Raw genomic sequence first — 17,606 nt, forward strand, 5'->3', positions numbered from 1 at the left:
TGTAAAGTTCTGCATCTGGGTCAGAAAAATGAAAAGCATGCCTACTGGATGGGGGATACACTTCTAGGTAACACTGTGTGTGAACGAGACCTTGGGGTACTTGTGGATTGGATTGTATACGGCACTGGTCAGACCACACCTGGAGTACTGTGTGCAGTTCTGGAGGCCTCACTTCAAGAAGGACGTAGATAAAATTGAAAGGGTACAGAGGAGAGCGACGAAGATGATCTGGGGCCAAGGGACCAAGCCCTATGAAGATAGGTTGAGGGACTTGGGAATGTTCAGCCTGGAGAAAAGGAGGTTGAGAGGGGACATGATAGCCCTCTTTAAGTATTTGAAAGGCTGTCACTTGGAGGAGGGCAGGATGCTGTTTCTGCTGGCTGCAGAGGAGAGGACACGCAGTAATGGGTTTAAACTACAAGTACAACGATATAGGCTAGGTATCAGGAAAACATTTTTCACAGTCAGAGTAGTTCAACAGTGGAATAGGCTGACTAAGGAGGTGGTGAACTCCCCCTCACTGGCAGTCTTCAAGCAAAGGCTGGATACACACTTTTCTTGGATGCTTTAGGATGCTTTGGGCTGATCCTGTGTAGAGCAGGGGGTTGGACTAGATGGCCTGTATGGCCCTTCCAACTCTATGATTCTATGATTAAACTACAGTCTTAAAAATCCGATACCAGATTGCCAATCTAAAGTTGTTTGCCCCCCCTTAGTGCAGCAGTTTAACTGGACAGGAGGTGAGGACAGTGTTGGGACATGTAGGGCTGGCTGATGGGCCGGGGTCTGGACAGAGAGGTCATCTGGCCTCTGGACACCCCCATGGTCTCAACTGTAGGCCTGGGGGAACCGCTCCATCTTACCAGCACCGTGGAAATGTTCAGTGTTCTGCAGGCCCTGATTTCACCAGACAGAGCGTTGGGGCAAAAAAGGTTGAGGCCAGTTAATTTCCATGGGGCAGGTGATCTCAAGCAGATTTTGGGGGACGACATGGGGAAGGGTGGTTCGGGCTTTGAGGGTTTATTTATTTACTTTATATGTTGACCCCCTCAGTCTGGCTGTCTCAGAACCTGCTTTGGCCTTCAGTCTGGAGCCAGTGCAGTTGGGTGAGCAGCACAGGTCAAATGTGGGTTGTCCATTGGGCCCCGGAGGGACATCTGGTGGGAATTTGTTTGCAGCGTGGAAGCGTGTCTCCAAGGCTGATAACATGGAGATCTCTTTGCTCATGAACTGCACATTCAACAGGAGGGAAATAAATGCCAGCAACGTGGTTGGGAGGGACGCAGGTTGGTGTGCTGTGTGCAGACAGGCTGGCTTTGGTTTTGGGCTGGCAGTGGCCAGATTTCGACTGTGCTCAGAGTGAGCCCTCGGCAGGGAGGGAGACCTCACAGACGGGTAGCCCAAAAGGACATCTGTGCCCAGGCAAGATGCTCCCTTGCTATAGGGTGTCGAGGGGGGGGGGAGTTGTCAGCCTCCCAGTGACTCCGTCTGCCAGATATTTTGTGCAAGAGGCCATTTCGTGCTCTTCAGCTGTCTGTGCTCTTTAAGCATTGGGCTGTCGATGCCAGAAGTGGAGAGGAGGAGAGTTCCTGGGACACCAACAAGGAGGGGGGACTGCGCATGGCTCCTAGGAGGGACCCTGACAAAGTAGATAGTTGGAGATTTGGAGGGGGGGGGTGGACCTTGGCAGGGCCTAATGCCACAGAGGCCACCCACCAAAGAATCCCTTCTCTCTAGAAAACCGGGGGGGGGCCATTCTAACTCTCCAGGCACCCGCTGGCAACCCGCTTCCTGGGCCGTGCCTCAGCTGATGCTGCAGGGTGGGGTGGGCAGTGGGCTTTGCCTGCCCAGCCCTGCATTCTCTGCTGAAGGGCTTCATTGTCTCCCGTGGTCCTGGGGGTGGTTTGGCAGGAACCCACAATTGGCCCTTTCATGCCATCCGAGGAGGACAATGTCAGACTCCCTTCCCTCTCTGCTCGCAGGGTGGGGCTGGAGGCCCCTGGCCAGGCCCTCTGTCTGCCTCTGCAGTTGGAAAGGCATTGCTTGCTCCCCGGCCCCTCTTGTGCAGCTGCCGAGTGGGGTGCATCTCCCTTTCTTCCCTGGGCCTGCAGTGTGATGCCTGTGGAATGCAGCGGCCCTTCACCAGGCGAGGGGGCTCCCAGACCCCCGAGGACCCCGCAGGTGGGTCAGCCTCTGAAGTGGCTGGAACTCTTCCTCGGGGAGCCTTGCCTCCCGCCACCCGCGCCGTGCCTAGGCCCAGCTCCCCCTCTGCCTGTGCGGAGGCCGGCCAGCCGTGGAGGAGGCGAGAGAGCCTAGCCGGAGGGCCGCCTGCCAAGCAGACCCACCCAGCCCATGGCGGAGCACCTCGGTCTTGCCGGCAAGGCCTAATTGGGTCCATGTGTGGCTGGCAGCTGGTGGAAGCTGTAGCAACGGGGCGGGGCGGGGCGGGGCGTGGAAGGGGCCAGAGTGCTGGGAAAGGGGGCTGCCTTGCTGGGTGGAAAGAACTTGCTGAGGGCCTGGTAGGAGTGGGGCTTCAGTAGGGTCACTCAGAGGTGGCTTCTTGATCCTCATTTTGTGGGATGTGTGCAAACAAAGCCCCTCAGTGGCACCTCCGAGGCTCTGCGCCGAAGGCACATTCGGAGCTGTCCGAGGGGGCTGGGTGAGCTGCCTCCTGCTTGTGCCTCCTGCCCGGAGTGGTGTGATGCCTGCACGGAGTGTGTTTCACCTAAGACACCAGTGCAGAGACGTCTGTTAGAGGCACCTGGTGCCTTAGATTGAATCAGGTACACACACACACACACACACACACACACCCATTTGAAGAGCCTGCCTTGTAGCTGCTCTCTGGTCCCTCCGTTCCGAATCTGCTGTGAGCCAAGGCAGATGGACTAGGGCCATGGCTGCGTTCAGGGGTCAGCATCAAGCCAGGGCTAGGCTCGGACCTGGCTTGTTCCTCGGGTACCGCCTCTTCCCTCTTCTCCGTGTCTCCCTTGGCATGTGGAGCTGACCCCAGAGATCTGCTACCAGAGGATGGAAGGCAGATTGTTTGTGGAACACCTGGAAAACTGTGGGCTGCTTCTGGCCAGGTTCCTCGGACCCTGACCCCTATGACCCAATAAAATCAGAGTCCAGTCGGGCGCCTTTAAGACCAACAAAGATTTATTCAAGATGTGAGCTTTCGAGTGCAAGCAAGCCCTGAATAGATCTTTGTTGGTCTTAAAGGTGCCTGACTGGACTCTGATTTTATTCTTCTCCTTCAACACGGCTACTCATTGCAATCTATCCCTATGACCAGAGAGGAGAAGGCTGAATCCCGGATGCTGGAGTGACCACAAGGGGCGTCACATTGTCCGGGAGTTGGCTCGGCTGTGGGAGGGCTAACCCAAGCGGAAGTGGACCCTGGCCACACTCTGAGCAAGCTCTGCCTTGGGAAATTGGAACTAGGACTTCAGACAGGCTCACTGGAGCCTTTGGCGGCTGAAGATGGACAGGCCTCTTTTAGGAAGTGGAAAGGGAGACAAGGAGGTCTGTGCATATTTGGTTGTTCCTCTGTGGCTTGACGGTTTTGTGTTTCTGAAAACTGCCTGCCGGGAAGACACCCGGAAGACAACCATGCCTGTTGTGGCAGGAGAACTTTGTAGCCTTCTGACTGCGCTCAAATTTGGTAGGACTTTTCCATGCCCAGTGGCAGATGAACACCTGTGGTCAAGCCAGAACCTGAGAACCCCAGAAAGGGGAGAGTTTCCCCTCTGTGGGCATCTACCTCTCTGCAGGCTGCCTCTGCTTACGGTCCGGGTGGCGCCTTCCAGGCCGCTGCACCCACCCACGGGTTTGGCTCTCATGTGGCGACTCTTGATGTCCTGCCCGAGGTGACTTGGACTATGGATGGCCGGAGGCTGGAGAGCATGCACAATACCAGGTGTGGGGGACACTCCCTGGCCCGTCCTGTCGTGCCGATGACATGCCTCCTTCGTAGCTTTTAGCCCCCTGCCCCTTCCTTCCAAACTGACCCAGGGCGGGTGGGAGTGATTCTCCTGCCTGTGTTGTGTGGAAGGTTCTGCTTCCGCTTCAAAGCCTGGCTTTGCCTGGAGGTCGTGTCACCTCCCCCCGCACTCCCACCCGCCCGTTCCTTCATCGAAAGCTGCATGTGACCAAGAGGAGGTATTTTTCAGATGCTGGACCTGTGGTTCCCCAATCCGGCTGTCTGGTCTGGTCAGAGATAGTGGGTGCTCAGCGCTCCTTCCCCCCCCCCCCCTTGGCTGTGCAATGCCCCTGGGCGGGGGGGGGAGGTTTGAGGGACAGTAAGAGCTCTCCCTGGCTTGGCCGTGTTTTTAACTGCTTTGTGGCCCAGGCAGGCAGCAAAGTACCAGCAAGGCAGGGAAAGAATTATGCAACTAGTGCTTAAAATGAAGACTGAAGCAATTATTTGGGCCAAATGTGGGTATTGTGAAAGTTTCAACATTTCTTATAGAATTCAATTTAATGTCTTTTTGTAGGCCAAAGAATGTGGGATATGGTTAGTTTTTTTAACTATAAAAGGTCATGCTTAAGTTATGCATTTTCTGTGGAGGGTTTTCTAAGGAGCTGGATAATGGAATTCAAAAGTACACTGGAGGCGGCGTTTTCATGCCCAGTGATCTGCCTGTTTTAAAGCTTTTTTGGCTGAGCAAGGGTGCCAGCCACAATGGGCCTTCTGATTTCTTGCCGTACCAGACACATGGTTGAAGAGTCCAACTCAGTGGACTTTAAGGCGATTTATTTCTTTTCCTGGAGGGCGTAACGTGTGCATGGGAGTACAACTTGTGCATCAGGAGATGGAGTTTGTGAAGTATTAGGACTTTCCAGGTAACAACCAGCCCTAAGATGGGCCAATGAGTGACCCGTGCAGTGGACCTAACTCTGGAGTCCTGTGTTCTGCACGGCTGTCCCAAACAGGAGTCTGGCTGCTGCGTTCTGGACCAATGGCAGTTTCCAAGGCATCTTCCAAGGCAGCCCCATGGAGAGAGCGTGACAATTGACCTGTCTGGCAGCTACAGGAGCACGGATTGGTGTGCCTAGGCCTCTAAGGAAGGGGCCATATGTTAAGAGCTAGAGACACCACGGACTTTTTTGACTTTTTTGACTCTTGCCTCGGCTGGGTCCAGCAGCACCCCTCCGCCCTCTTAAAGGGAAATCATCCTTTCACTTCGTTGCTCGTGAACCATAAATGTGGGGTCCACTACATGGCTTTATGGACCAGAACTGAGCTGAAGAGGCCCTGTTGCACCGGAATGCGCTTTTGTGTCCTGCATTACGGCCAGCGTGGGCAAACCTGTGATGTAGCTGGCGGGGGAGAGGGATGAAGGGAAGAAATCTGATCTTTGATCTGGGTAAATAAAATCTGAATCCAAGCAAAAATGGAAACCACCAGCTGCTTAACAATTAGCAGAATTTGTAGCAGGATTTTGGTGGGGCGACGTGCGTGTCCGAGGAAGTCAGCCGTTCTCTGGGCGTCTGCGAGTTCTCTTGGCGGGATGGGCCTGAATCTCCCGGGAAGCCTGTGTTTTCTTCAGGCAGGAGTCCAGCTCAGCCTGCCCCACCCCCTAGTGCCTCCCCTTCCCTGGCAGTCTTTCCCATCCAGCCTGTGGGAAAGCCCCACCTATGGGGGTGGGGGGTGGTCTAGGAGTGACTCACAGGCAGAGATCCCTTGCTGGGATCCTGGCTCCCTTTAGGGTGTGGCTGCCGCTCCACATCCCTCATCCCTGGCCCAGATTTGTTTTCCTCCTCCTCCTCCTCCATTTGCTGCCTCTCTCCTTCCCCTGGTGACTTTCTTCTGTTTTTCTCTCACCCCACCGCACCCCTGCCCCAACCTCTCCCATCTCCTCCTCCCGGACGCCAAGCTCTTCTTGGACAGAGGCTGTTTTTCATTTCCTCCTTGCACAAGCAGCCCTTTGTGCCACGGATCCCTGCTCCTTTCCGCTCCCCAGAATAGCCTCGATCAGGGTCGGTGGCAGCCGCTGAGCCTTCCCAGCCCGAGAGGGGTAGACCCGGCCCAGGCGGCCTTCCATGCAGGGAAGGAAGGCGGGTGCAGCCAGAGAGAGGGGAGTTGCCGAGGCCCCGGTCTGTGGCTTCCTGCTCCCCCAGCAGCCTCCCTCCTTGGCCGCTGTGGGTGCAGCTCTGGATCTCCCTTGAGGGGGGCTGTGAGGGGAGAGTGAGACGCTGCTGCCGTCTCCAATGTAGGGTCTTGGAGGTGCAATTCTCTCCCCAATATGCTTCAACATCTTTATGTGCCCTCCTGTCCCGCTTGCCCAGAGACGTGGGCTAAGATGTCACCCCAGTATGCAGATGACACCCATCTCTACCTGTTTATGAGCGGCTGGCCAAATATTCCCTCCAAATTGTAACCAGGTGCTTGGGAACTGTGCTGGACTTGCTCCAGCAAAGACTCCTGGAGATCAACCCCCAGAAGAGGAGAGGTCCTTTGACAGGGAGGGAAGGGTCCAGAAGAGAAAGTACGCCTCCCCTGCCTGGGCTGGGAGTGGCACACACGGTCCGGAATCTGGGGATGATCTCCAATGCCTCCCATCCTAGGGAGGCCCAGATCACCAGCTCAGCAGGCATTTTTCCATGGCCAGGCAAAGCTGCTAGTGCCAGTGCCCTATCTGGACCCAGAGCCCCAGGCCACAAGGACCCATGTGACGGTCACTTCCAGGCTAGACTTCTGTGACCATGATCCAGAACCTAAAGCTGGTCCACAATGCAGCCTCATGAGGACAGTGTGGAGAGCTCACATTCCACTTTCCTTCTTGCAGCTGCACTGGTTACCCGATCCAATTTAAGGTCCTTGCCCCTACATGGTGGAATGAGCTCCCGGGTGAGCTAAGGGGCCCAGTGGGATCTTTCAGCATTTCGCAGGACCTGTAAAACGGAGCTCTTCCGCCAGGTCTATGGTTGAGGCTGGGGTCGGCGATGTAGATCAACGCCCCCCCCGGGGGGGGGCTTAAGTAGTACATCGTTAGACCTCCTTCTCCACCCCTCTAGTACTGGGGGTTGGGAGTGGGTTTGCTGCCATGTTGGGTTTTTTTAATGTCTTTTAGTGGGTGTTTTAATGGGGATTTGATAAGACGTTGTAACCCGCCACGAGCCGGTCAAGGAGTGGCAGGGAATAAATAGAAAAATAATAATAATAATGAATAATAATAATCTAAAGGTGTTGGTTTTATCCTTCAGGGCCTTCCGCCATCCGGGCCCTGCATTTCTGAGGGACTGCTCTCTTGCGGGTGGCCAATAAGTGCTCTTGGCCTCAGCCTTCTTGGCTCTGGCTCCAGCCTGAGAGGAGGAGCTGCCAGCAGCCCTCTGAGCCTCACCAGAGCTACTGAAGATCCAGAGGGCCTTCAGAACGGTGCTCTTCCCTCCGCCAGCCTAGCTCCTCGGACATCAGAATGACCTCCCCTCCCAACTGAACTTGGGACATTAAGACTAAACTAGGATTACGCTGGAGCCTTCTTTCAAAATGGGAACTTAATTGGCATTGCTTTTAAATTTGTGTATGGCTTCTTGATGTTGTAAGCCACCCCAAGACGGCGGTCAGGTGGAGCGGCCAATAAATCCAGTGAATGAAGGAAGTGGGGGCAGAGGAAATCCTGTGGCAAGTTCATTCGAGAAGGGGAGGGGGCAGGTCTGAATCCCGGGGGGTTCTGAATAGACAGCTGGGGATCTAAGTCATGCTTTGGTGCCGGGGGGGGGGAGGGGGGGAGTGTCGCTGCATTTGGTCACTGTCTCACTCCCTGCTCCGAAGGCAAAAGCCCGGATGTGGCCTGAGAGTCACCAGAGGCTTATGTCTCTGAGTGAGGGATGTGGGTCTGAATCGGCACACATAAACGGCAGGAGAGCTGGGGCTGGGGGCGGGAGACGGTAGCTGTGGTGGCCAAGGGGTTGGCACACCTGCCCTGTGAGGACCAGCGAAAGAGCAGGCGTGTGGAAGCTTAGAAAAACGTGACCCGGGGTGGGGGTGGGGGGTTTGTGGCACTCGGCATGGGGTGGAGAAGCCAGATAAGAGAGACCTTCCCCTCCTCCTGGTGCTCGGGGCAGGCGGTGAAATGCCTAGACAATGGCGGCGTCAGGGAGGATTAAAGTGGGAGCTTCTCCCTTTGGACAGGAGTTCCCTGCCAGGGAATGCAGTGCCTGCCACAAACACTTCAGAAAGGGCTTCAGAAGGGATGTGTGGCGAGCAGGAGTGTCAGAGGCATTAGCCAGGTGGCCCCATTCAGAGGCAGCAACCCTCAGGAGGGCCAACAGCAGGGGGGGGCCTTGGCCTCTGCACCTCTGGGGCAGCCGGTTGGCCCTGCATGAAACAGGCTGGCGGGCTAGATGGCCCCTCCTGGGTCACACCCTGCAGGGCTCTTCCGATGCCCTCAAGGCCCTGTTGAACGGCAGTGCCAGACTGCGGTGAGGCCCAAATTCACCTTCCATCCTGTCTCATGCTTTCATCTATACTGACTGATGCTCAGAATAGGGGAGATGGTTATTTTGGGTCACCGCCATTTGTTACTCGCTATTTGCTAATTGTCATAGTTATACGTTGTAAATAGTTTTTATTGTTTTTACTGTTACGGGGATTTTTCACTGTATGGATTTTGTTAACTGCCCCAAGCCAGCTATGGGAGCGGCAGTATAATAGCAATAGCAATAGCAATAGCAATAGCAATAGCAATAGCAATAACAATAACAATAACAATAACAATAACAATAACAATAACAATAACAGAGGTGGGGCAGGCTTTAGACCAGCAGGGGGACCAGTAAGCGATGCTGTCCGGAGAGCAGGGAGTGTCTCTCGCTTGCAGACTGTTTCCTCTGAGCCACTTGAAAGTTGCCGCCCTGGCCGGAGAGGTCTCATGAGATCTTGGCTGCAGAGGAGAGGACATGCAGTAATGGGTTTAAACTTCAAGTACAACGATATAGGCTAGATATCAGGAAAAAACTTTTCACAGTCAGAGTAGTTCAGCAGTGGAATAAGCTGCCTAAGGAGGTGGTGAGCTCCCCCTCACTGGAAGTCTTCAAGCAAAGGTTGGATACACACTTTTCTTGAATGCTTTAGGATGCTTAGGGCTGATCCTGCGTAGAGCAGGGGGTTGGACTAGATGGCCTGTATGGCCCCTTCCAACTCTGTGATTCTGTGATCTTGGAAGCTAAGCAGGGTTGCCCATGGCTACATTTGGAAGGAGCCTGGGCCTGTGCAGAGGCAAGCGAGGGCAAACTCCACAGGCTCCCCATGCGCCATGACTCTTTCCCCCGCCCCCTGCCCCCTGCCCCCTGCCCCCGCCAGCCCTTGGTTTCCCCAGGCCTGTGGAGGAGGGGTCGCTGCCTCTCTCCTCTCTCTCCGGGGCCTGCATGGAGGGCAGTGGGCTTGTGGCTCACCTGCCCAATGATGAATGGCGCAGACAGACGGGGGCAGCGTGGCAGGAGGGCAGTTGAGAGTGCGTGAACATCCGTGCGGCCTCTCTGCACCACCCGTGGAAAGCCAAAATGACCTGTCTCTTTTCTTTGGCAGATTGACCGATCACTGAAACTGCTGCTAGCAAAAGCAGAGATGGCGCAAGAGAGAGACCTGCAGCAGCAGCAGCACCAGCAGCAGCACCAGCCTGGGCCTTCACCTTCCCCGGCAGCAGCAGAGCAAGCGAGCGAGGCCTGGCACGGACTGACGGACTGACGGGTGAGCAGCGGGCACTGAGGAGGAGTCTCCCGGGACAGCCGAAGTTGAAGGTTGTTTCACTGCCTCGGGGGGGGGGGGGACAAATCCATGCTGTGGCTACAAAGTGGGTGGCTGAGCCCACACCGTCCGCTTGGGTTCTCGTCTCTAGCAGGTTTGCCAAGGAAGTGCCTGGTCTCCTTGCCCGGGAGCCGTACGGAGAGGGCTCCTCCCTGCTGGGCTGGGCTGAGAGGCCAGGGCCAGGGCCAGGGCTGTCAGAGGATGAGTGGCTGACCCCTTGTACCTCGTGGTGAGACGAGGCCACGCTTCTTTCAGCCTGGGGGCGGATCAGCCCCGTGGTTGGGAAGCTGCATTTGCAGATGTGTGACAAGGCCAGCACTGTCCTGCTTGGGAAAGGGGATTCTCTTACCCGGAATTTAATTGAAAATAGATTCTCACCCATAGGGAGGAACAGGTCCAAGAAAGTGTCGTTATAGCCGGTGCTGACGAGAGAACTGAAGTGCTCCAGTCCGACTGCTCCTCAGTCTTCTCTTGCGAGGGGAATCGTGCTCAATGTGCTAACATCATTTCGTGTGATCAGGGATGGGAGTTGTGGCCTTGGATCACTGTAGGGGACGTCCATAAACAACTAGTTTCTTTAAACGAAACTAAGTCCTCTGGGCCAGATGAATTATATCCGAATGGAAGCCGGCATGGCTTCTACAGGCCAGCGCGATAAGGAAGAGCTGGACCCCTGCCCGGGTTACTCTTATGGTGGGTTAACGGTCACCAACCCACCCCTTTTGTCTGCCCCCACAGTTGACAGTGGGGCAGGTTTATTTATATGCAGTTTCCACCTTGTGTACTCATTTTGTGTATTTTATTGAGTAGCTTTGGTGTTTTAGGGGTAGTTTTATTGGGGTTTTTATATATGTTGTAACCTGCCACAAGCCATTTTGGGAGTGGCGGGCTAGAAATTGAATGAATGAATGAATGAATGAATGAATGAATGAATGAATGAATGAATGAATGAATGAATGAATGAATGAATAATCTGTAAACCGCTCCGCGGTATTAAATTAAAGGGTAAGGGCTAAGTGAAAGGCAAGGGAGAAAGAGAAAGATACACCCAACTGAATGCAGAATTCCAGAGAAAAGCTAGAAGAGATAAGAATGCCTTCTTAAATGAACAGTGCAAACAAATAGAAGAAAACAATAGTATGGGGAGGACCAGAGATCTTTTCAAGAAAATTGGAGATATGAAGAGAACGTTTCATGCAAAGATGGGTAGGGACCTCACAGAAGCAGAAGAGATTTAAAAAGGTGGCAAAATTATACAGAAGAACTATACAAGAGTGAGCTTAACATCCCTGATAACCACAATGGGGTAGTTACTGACCTGGAGCCAGACATCCTGGAATGTGAAGTCAAATGGGCCTTAGGAAGTCTGAGCAACAATAAAGCTAGTGGTAGTGACAGCATTCCAGTTGGAACTATTCAAAATCTTAAAGGACGATGCAGTAAAAGTGCTACACTCAATATGCCAGCAGATTTGGAAAACTCAACAATGGCCACAGGATTGGAAAAGGTCAGTTTACATTCCAATCCCAAAGAAAGGCAATGCCAAAGAATGTTCAAACTACCGCATCATTGCACTCATTTCTCATGCTAGCAAAGTGATGCTCAAAATCCTACAAGCTAGGCTCCAGCAATATGTGGACCGAGAACTTCCAGAACTACAGGCAGGATTTCGAAGAGGCAGAGGAACTAGAGATCAAATTGCCAACATACGCTGGATCATGGAGAAAGCTAGGGAATTCCAGAAGAACATCTACTTCTGCTTCATTGACTATGCTAAAGCCTTTGATTGTGTGGAGCACAACAAATTGTGGCAAGTTCTTAAAGAGATGGGAATACCAGAGCATCTTATTTGTCTCTTGAGAAACTTATATGCAGGTCAAGAAGCAACAGTGAGAACTGAACATGGAATCACTGATTGGTTCAAAATTGAGAAAGGAGTTCGGCAAGGCTGTATATTGTCGCCTTGCCTATTTAACTTGTATGCGGAGCACGTACTGAGAAAGGCGGGATTAGAGGAGTCACAAATTGGGATCAAGATTGCAGGGAGAAATATCAACAACCTCAGATATGCAGATAATACCATTCTAATGGCAGAAAGTGAAGAGGAATTAAAGAGCCTGTTGATGCGGGTGAAGGAGGAGAGTGCAAAAGTTGGCTTGAAACTCAACATCAGGAAAACGAAGATCATGGCATCCGGCCCTCTCAATTCCTGGCAAATAGATGGGGAAGAAATTGAGATAGTGACAGATTTTATTTTCCTGGGCTCCAAGATCACTGCAGATGGGAACTGCAGCGAAGAAATTGAAAGATGCCTGCTCCTGGGGAGGAAAGCTATGGCAAATCTAGACAGCATCCTAAAAAGCAGAGACATCACCCTGCCAACAAAAGTGCGTTTAGTCAAGGCTATGGTCTTCCCAGTTGCAATGTATGGCTGCGAAAGTTGGACCATAAGGAAGGCCGAGCGTCAAAGAATTGAGGCTTTTGAACTCTGGTGCTGGAGAAGACTCTTGCGAGTCCCCTGGACTGCAAGGCGAACAAACCGGTCAGTCCTAGAGATCAGCCCTGACTGCTCCTTAGAAGGCCAGATCCTGAAGATGAAACTCAAATACTTTGGCCACCTCATGAGAAGGAAGGACTCCCTGGAGAAGAGCCTAATGCTTGGAGCGATTGAGGGCAAAAGAAGAAGGAGACGACAGAAAATGAGGTGGCTGGATGGAGTCACTGAAGCAGTAGGTGCAAACTTAAATGGACTCCGGGGAATGGTAGAGGACAGGAAGGCCTGGAGGATCATTGTCCATGGGGTCATGATGGGTCAAACACAACTTCGCACCTAACAACAACAAAGGGCTAAGTGGGAGGAAAGTGGGCGGACGCTGTCCGGGATAAAAACTCGGAGGAGCGAATCAGGAGCCGCGAAGTGGCTCCTGATTCGCTCCTCCAAGTGGCACTCCAGGGCCATTGACTACTTGGCCTGTCTTCCCAACAGCACGACGCCGACTCTCCAGTCCTCCTGAGCGGCCATCCTCGCCGCTGCACCCGCCACACGGTGAGTTGCCCGAGGACGGGGATGACCGTCGCCCCACATCACTGCAGCCTGGGAAAGCAGCTTTTTCGGCCAACAACGACAGCCCTTCCCGCCCCAGGGACCTGCCGCTTCCCCCCCACTCTGCCCAGACGACTCTCACACCCCACCTCTCCGCGCCCTTCCCACACCGAACGCCACCCCAGCCGTCCATTCGGCGCCCACCAACCCTTCTCCTCGCCCCAACTTACCCTTTCACCCTTCGCGCACCTTGCCGCCCTTTCCCTATGTCCGCGGACAGGGCCACGGACACACCAACAGCCTCGCCCAGCCGGCGCTCCAAAGCCACATGCATCCACGCATGCGCCCAGCCTTGCGGCGCTGTCGATGCTGCCTCCGTTGCGCCTCCGCCTGCGCCGTTGCCAAGCCCCGCACCCACCACTCCATGCGCCCCCAGGACGAGATGCTGACCCACCCCTGCCACTGCAAGGACCGCACTCCGACCACCCCTCCAGAGCCGCCTTCCCACCTCCACCGCAACCAGCCTTGACCAGCCTCGACGGGCCTGGACGGCCCCTGCCGCTTCCCAAGTCCCTCAACCTATCTTCATAGGGCTTGGTCCCTTGACCCCAGATCATCTTTGTCGCTCTCCTCTGTACCATTTCTAGAAGTGTATCCCCCATCCAGTAGGCATGCTTTTCATTTTTCTGACCCAGATGCAGAACTTTACACTTATCTTTATTAAATTGCATCTTGTTCTCATTTGCCCATTTTTGCATTGTGTTCAGATCTCGTTGAACTCTGTCTCTATCTTCCGGAGTATTGGCCAGTCCTCCCAATTTGGTGTCATCTGCAAACCTGATGAGTAGTCCCTCCACCCCCTCATCTAGATCATTAATAAATATGTTAAAAAGTACCGGGCCGAGCACCGAGCCCTGAGGTACCCCGCTACTCACCTCTCTCCAGTCTGATGAAACACCATTGACAACAACTCTTTGAGTGCGGTTCTCTAACCAATTCCCTATCCACCTGACTATCTGAAAATCCAAATCAAGAAGAGTTGGTTGTTATATGAGCTGGTTCTTATATGCCGCTTTTCTCTATCTGAAGGAGTCTCAGAGGCCGATTATGCATGGAGAATGCGGAGGAGGAGGAAGCGAAGCAAACCGCTTATGTACGGGACGGAACGCAACACCAGCAAAACCCAGAGTATCAGATACTCCGGAGCCGCTTCTGGTTGCGCCCTGTTCCCAGGAAGCTCCACTTTCTTCCGCATCTCATTAACGCGGCTTTTTCGGCAGCATAGGTTGACTCTGCGCCTGGTTGCCGCCTGCAGCATGCATAATTGGTGATTTTAGCCGCCGCCATTCCACCCCGAATGCAGACCTTCCACTCCGTGCATAATGGGCCAAAGAGGCTTCCAATCACCTTCCCTTTCTTCTCCCCACAACAGACACCCTGTGAGGGAGGGGAGGCTGAGAGAGCCCTGAGATTACTGAAGAAGGGGAGTTGTTTTTTATATGCCAGTTCTCTCTACCCGAAGTAGTCTCAAAGTGGTTTACAGTCACCTTCCCTTTTCTCTCCCCACAACAGACACCTTCTGAGGTGGGTGAGGCTGAAAGAGCCATAAATTACTGCTTGGTCAGAACAGCTCCCTCACTGCTATGGTGAGCCCAAGGTCACCCAGCTGGCTGCATGTGGGGGAGGAGCAGGAATCAAACCCGGCTCGCCAGATTAGAAGCCACTGCTCTGAACCACTACACCAAGCTGGCTCTTAATCCAGCTTTCCTTATTATAGGTTCTGCGTACGAACTGAAGAGACAGAGATATCCCATACATCCCCGCCTGACCCTTTTGCCAATTGGGAGTCATTCTGGCTGTGCTTGTGCCGTCCTCTTGCCCAGCATGCAGTGGTGCCTCAAAACCATCCGGTGTTGTGGCATGCCCATTGCCTCTGAAGCCCACCACAGCCTTCCCTACTTCACCCTGCTGGTCTCCAGGAGACATAAGCTGATGTTCTTCTGAAATTCCCGTTTGCTCCAGTGGCCAACGCCAGTTTGCAATCTGATCTCCAGGGCCCCTTCCTTTTCTGAATGCAGCTTGAACATCTGGCATTTCTCACTCCATATATGGTAACAGGCCTTGTGAAGAGATTCGGAGCATCCCTTTCCTCGTGTGAGACGCTAACAGGATGATCTGCTGGTTGCCTCAGAGTTCTCCCTGCAGCCTCGCTCCCCCCTAAGTGCCCAGGGCTGCCTCTTTAGAGGATGGTATTGGTTCTCTGGATCAGTGGTCCCCAACCTTTTTATCACCGGGGACCAGTCAACACTTGAAAATTTTACTGACGCCCGGGGGGGGGGGGAGGTAGTCTTTTGCTGAGGGATGTTGCTGCCACTGCCTGAGCCCCTGCTCCACTTGCTTTCCCACTGGTCCCCGACTTCCAGCTGCCCGCTGCCAGCAGCAGCTGCACAGTGCCACGTCAAGGAGGAGCCCCAGTCATGGTAGCCGCTGGAGAGCACCAAAGGTGAGCTGGCAGCAGAGTGGCAGGGCAGCCCCCAAGGCAGCAGCAAGGGTGGAGGACGAGGAGGAGCTGCGGCCCAGTACCGACTGATCCACGGCCCGGTACCGGTCTCCAAACCGGGGGTGGGGACCACTGCTCTAAATATATTCTGCATTGATCAGGAAACTGAGATGCCACACCTCAGAGGCAATGGATGAGGGCTAGCTATTTCCTTAGTGCACAAGGCCATTCAGTTCAGTGGACCACTGTGTGCGGGATCTGCCTTTCCTCCACAGCTGGCACTTATATGCCCCCAAGGCGTCTTCCTTCACCTCGCTGCTTCCCTCACACAGCCGCCTCAGAGGGTGGGGCCTCAGAGATGATACACAGGATTCTGCCTGGGTATATCTGCACAGGAGAGGAAGAACGTGCTTTAGGATGCTTCAGGCTGCTCCTCCGTTGAGCAGGGGGTTGGACTAGATGGCCTGCATGGCCCCTTCCCACTCTAGGATTCTAGAAGTCTAGTTCAGCAGGGGAATGGGCTGCCTAAGGAGGTGGGGAGCTCCCCCTCACTGGCCATCTCCAAGCAGTGGCTGGACAGATCCTTCTCCTGGATGCTGGAGGCTGACCCTGCACTGAGCAGGGGGTTGGACTAGATGGCCTGTATGGCCCCTTCCAACTCTATGATTCTGTGATTCTATGAACATGCAGACAGACAAACACACAAACAAGCACACATATGTATAACTTACTTGGAATATTGTCAGGCATTCAGTCATGTCCAACTCTTGGCGATCCTATGGCTCAGCCACTACCATGATCCCTGATCCCTGATCCCGCACATGCAGTGTTCTGGCCAGTGTCTGTCCACCTTGACCGCGTCCAGCCACCGCGCCTTCTGTAAACCTGGTTTCCTTTTTCCTCTGACCAGCCCTAGCAGAATGGTTTTCTCCATTGAGTGGGATCACATGACATGGACAAAGGAAGTGAGACGGAGTTTGGGGATTTTGCCTACCAGTGATTTACTTGGAATATAGCTCTGTAAGGTGTGATCCCGTTAAATTTAAATGGGAAATTAGGTTTATTTCATAACTTAGGGATAAATATGTGAATGGTGCCAAATGTCAAAGAGCATGATAGTTAGAATCATAGAATCATAGAATCATAGAATCATAGAGTTGGAAGGGGCCATACAGGCCATCTAGTCCAACCCCCTGCTCAACGCAGGATTAGCCCTAAGCATCCTAAAGCATCCAAGAAAAGTGTGTATCCAACCTTTGCTTGAAGACTTCCAGTGAGCGGGCACTCACCACCTCCTTAGGCAGCCTATTCCACTGCAGAACGAAGGATGAAGGATCAATGGAGTGGGCCAGTTGACCCGCATTAGAATCTAGTCGCTCTTCGTGGCCCGTCCTGGGCTTGTTTCGACAGAGTGAACAGAGCGTCTTCATCTTCTGCTTCCGAATAGGCCATGTCTGCGTTAGCCATCTGGTGAGGTCCATATATACAGTTGCCTGTTGGGTTGCTGGAAACATGTGCTTACAATGAACAAATTGGGGTCGCCACAGAGTTCTCCTGCTTCATTTTGTGCTCCTCGCCCACTTTTGCCTCCAGAATTGGATTCTGCTTTGTTGTGTGGGCATCTGGTCGGTTCCATCTGGGACAGGGGCACTAAAGGGTTTAATTTCTGTTTCCTCCTTGGTTGTGCTTGGGGTGCAAGCTTCGACTGAGGGCTATGTTGGTAGCTTTTCCATGAAGTCTGATCAATAATATTTGGTTGGACTTTGCATTGCAGCCCCCGACTGCCCCTTCTACCTCTCGCCTCTGTTTCTTCTGTGTTTGCAGAGGGGAGTCAACATTGTGATGCCCTAGGGCAGTGGTCCCCAACCCCCGGTCCGGGGACCGGTACTGGTCTGTAGATCAGTCAGTACCAGGCCGCGGCTCCTTCTTGTCCTCCTCCCCAGCTGCTGCCTCGGGGGCTCCTCTGCTACTGTGCCACTAGCTCATCTTTGGTGCTCTCCAGCGGCTGCCATGGCTGGGGCTCCCCCTCGGCATGGCACTGCGCAGCTACTGCTGGTAGCACCCTCCAGCGGGCGGCGGGAAGTCAGGGGCACCGGCGGGAAAGCAAGTGGAGCAGGGGCTCAGGCGGCGGTGGCGGCAATGTTCCTCGGCAAAAGTCTACCTTCTCTGGGCCTCAGTAAAATTGTCAAGCATTGACCGGTCCCCGGTGATAAAAAGGTTGGGGACCACTGCCCTAGGGCAAATGCCTTCTCTGTAGATATGGCAGGAAGTGGCTGAAGCCCTGTGAGGGGGGGGCTGAGACCCCCCCACTC

General features: G+C 53.8%; 1 protein-coding gene across 1 annotated transcript in view; it reads left to right on the forward strand.

Annotated features, from left to right (window-relative positions):
* KANK2 (KN motif and ankyrin repeat domains 2) overlaps positions 1–17,606 on the forward strand; it is a 48,951-nt gene that overhangs the window by 3,028 nt on the left and 28,317 nt on the right. Inside the window, exon 2 of the mRNA XM_077329986.1 lies at positions 9,533–9,694. The gene's annotated coding sequence lies outside the window, so the exon portion shown is untranslated. The remainder of the gene's footprint in view (positions 1–9,532; positions 9,695–17,606) is intronic.

Source organism: Paroedura picta, chromosome 3, assembly GCF_049243985.1.
Source record: "Paroedura picta isolate Pp20150507F chromosome 3, Ppicta_v3.0, whole genome shotgun sequence".
NCBI classification, from domain to species: domain Eukaryota; kingdom Metazoa; phylum Chordata; class Lepidosauria; order Squamata; family Gekkonidae; genus Paroedura; species Paroedura picta.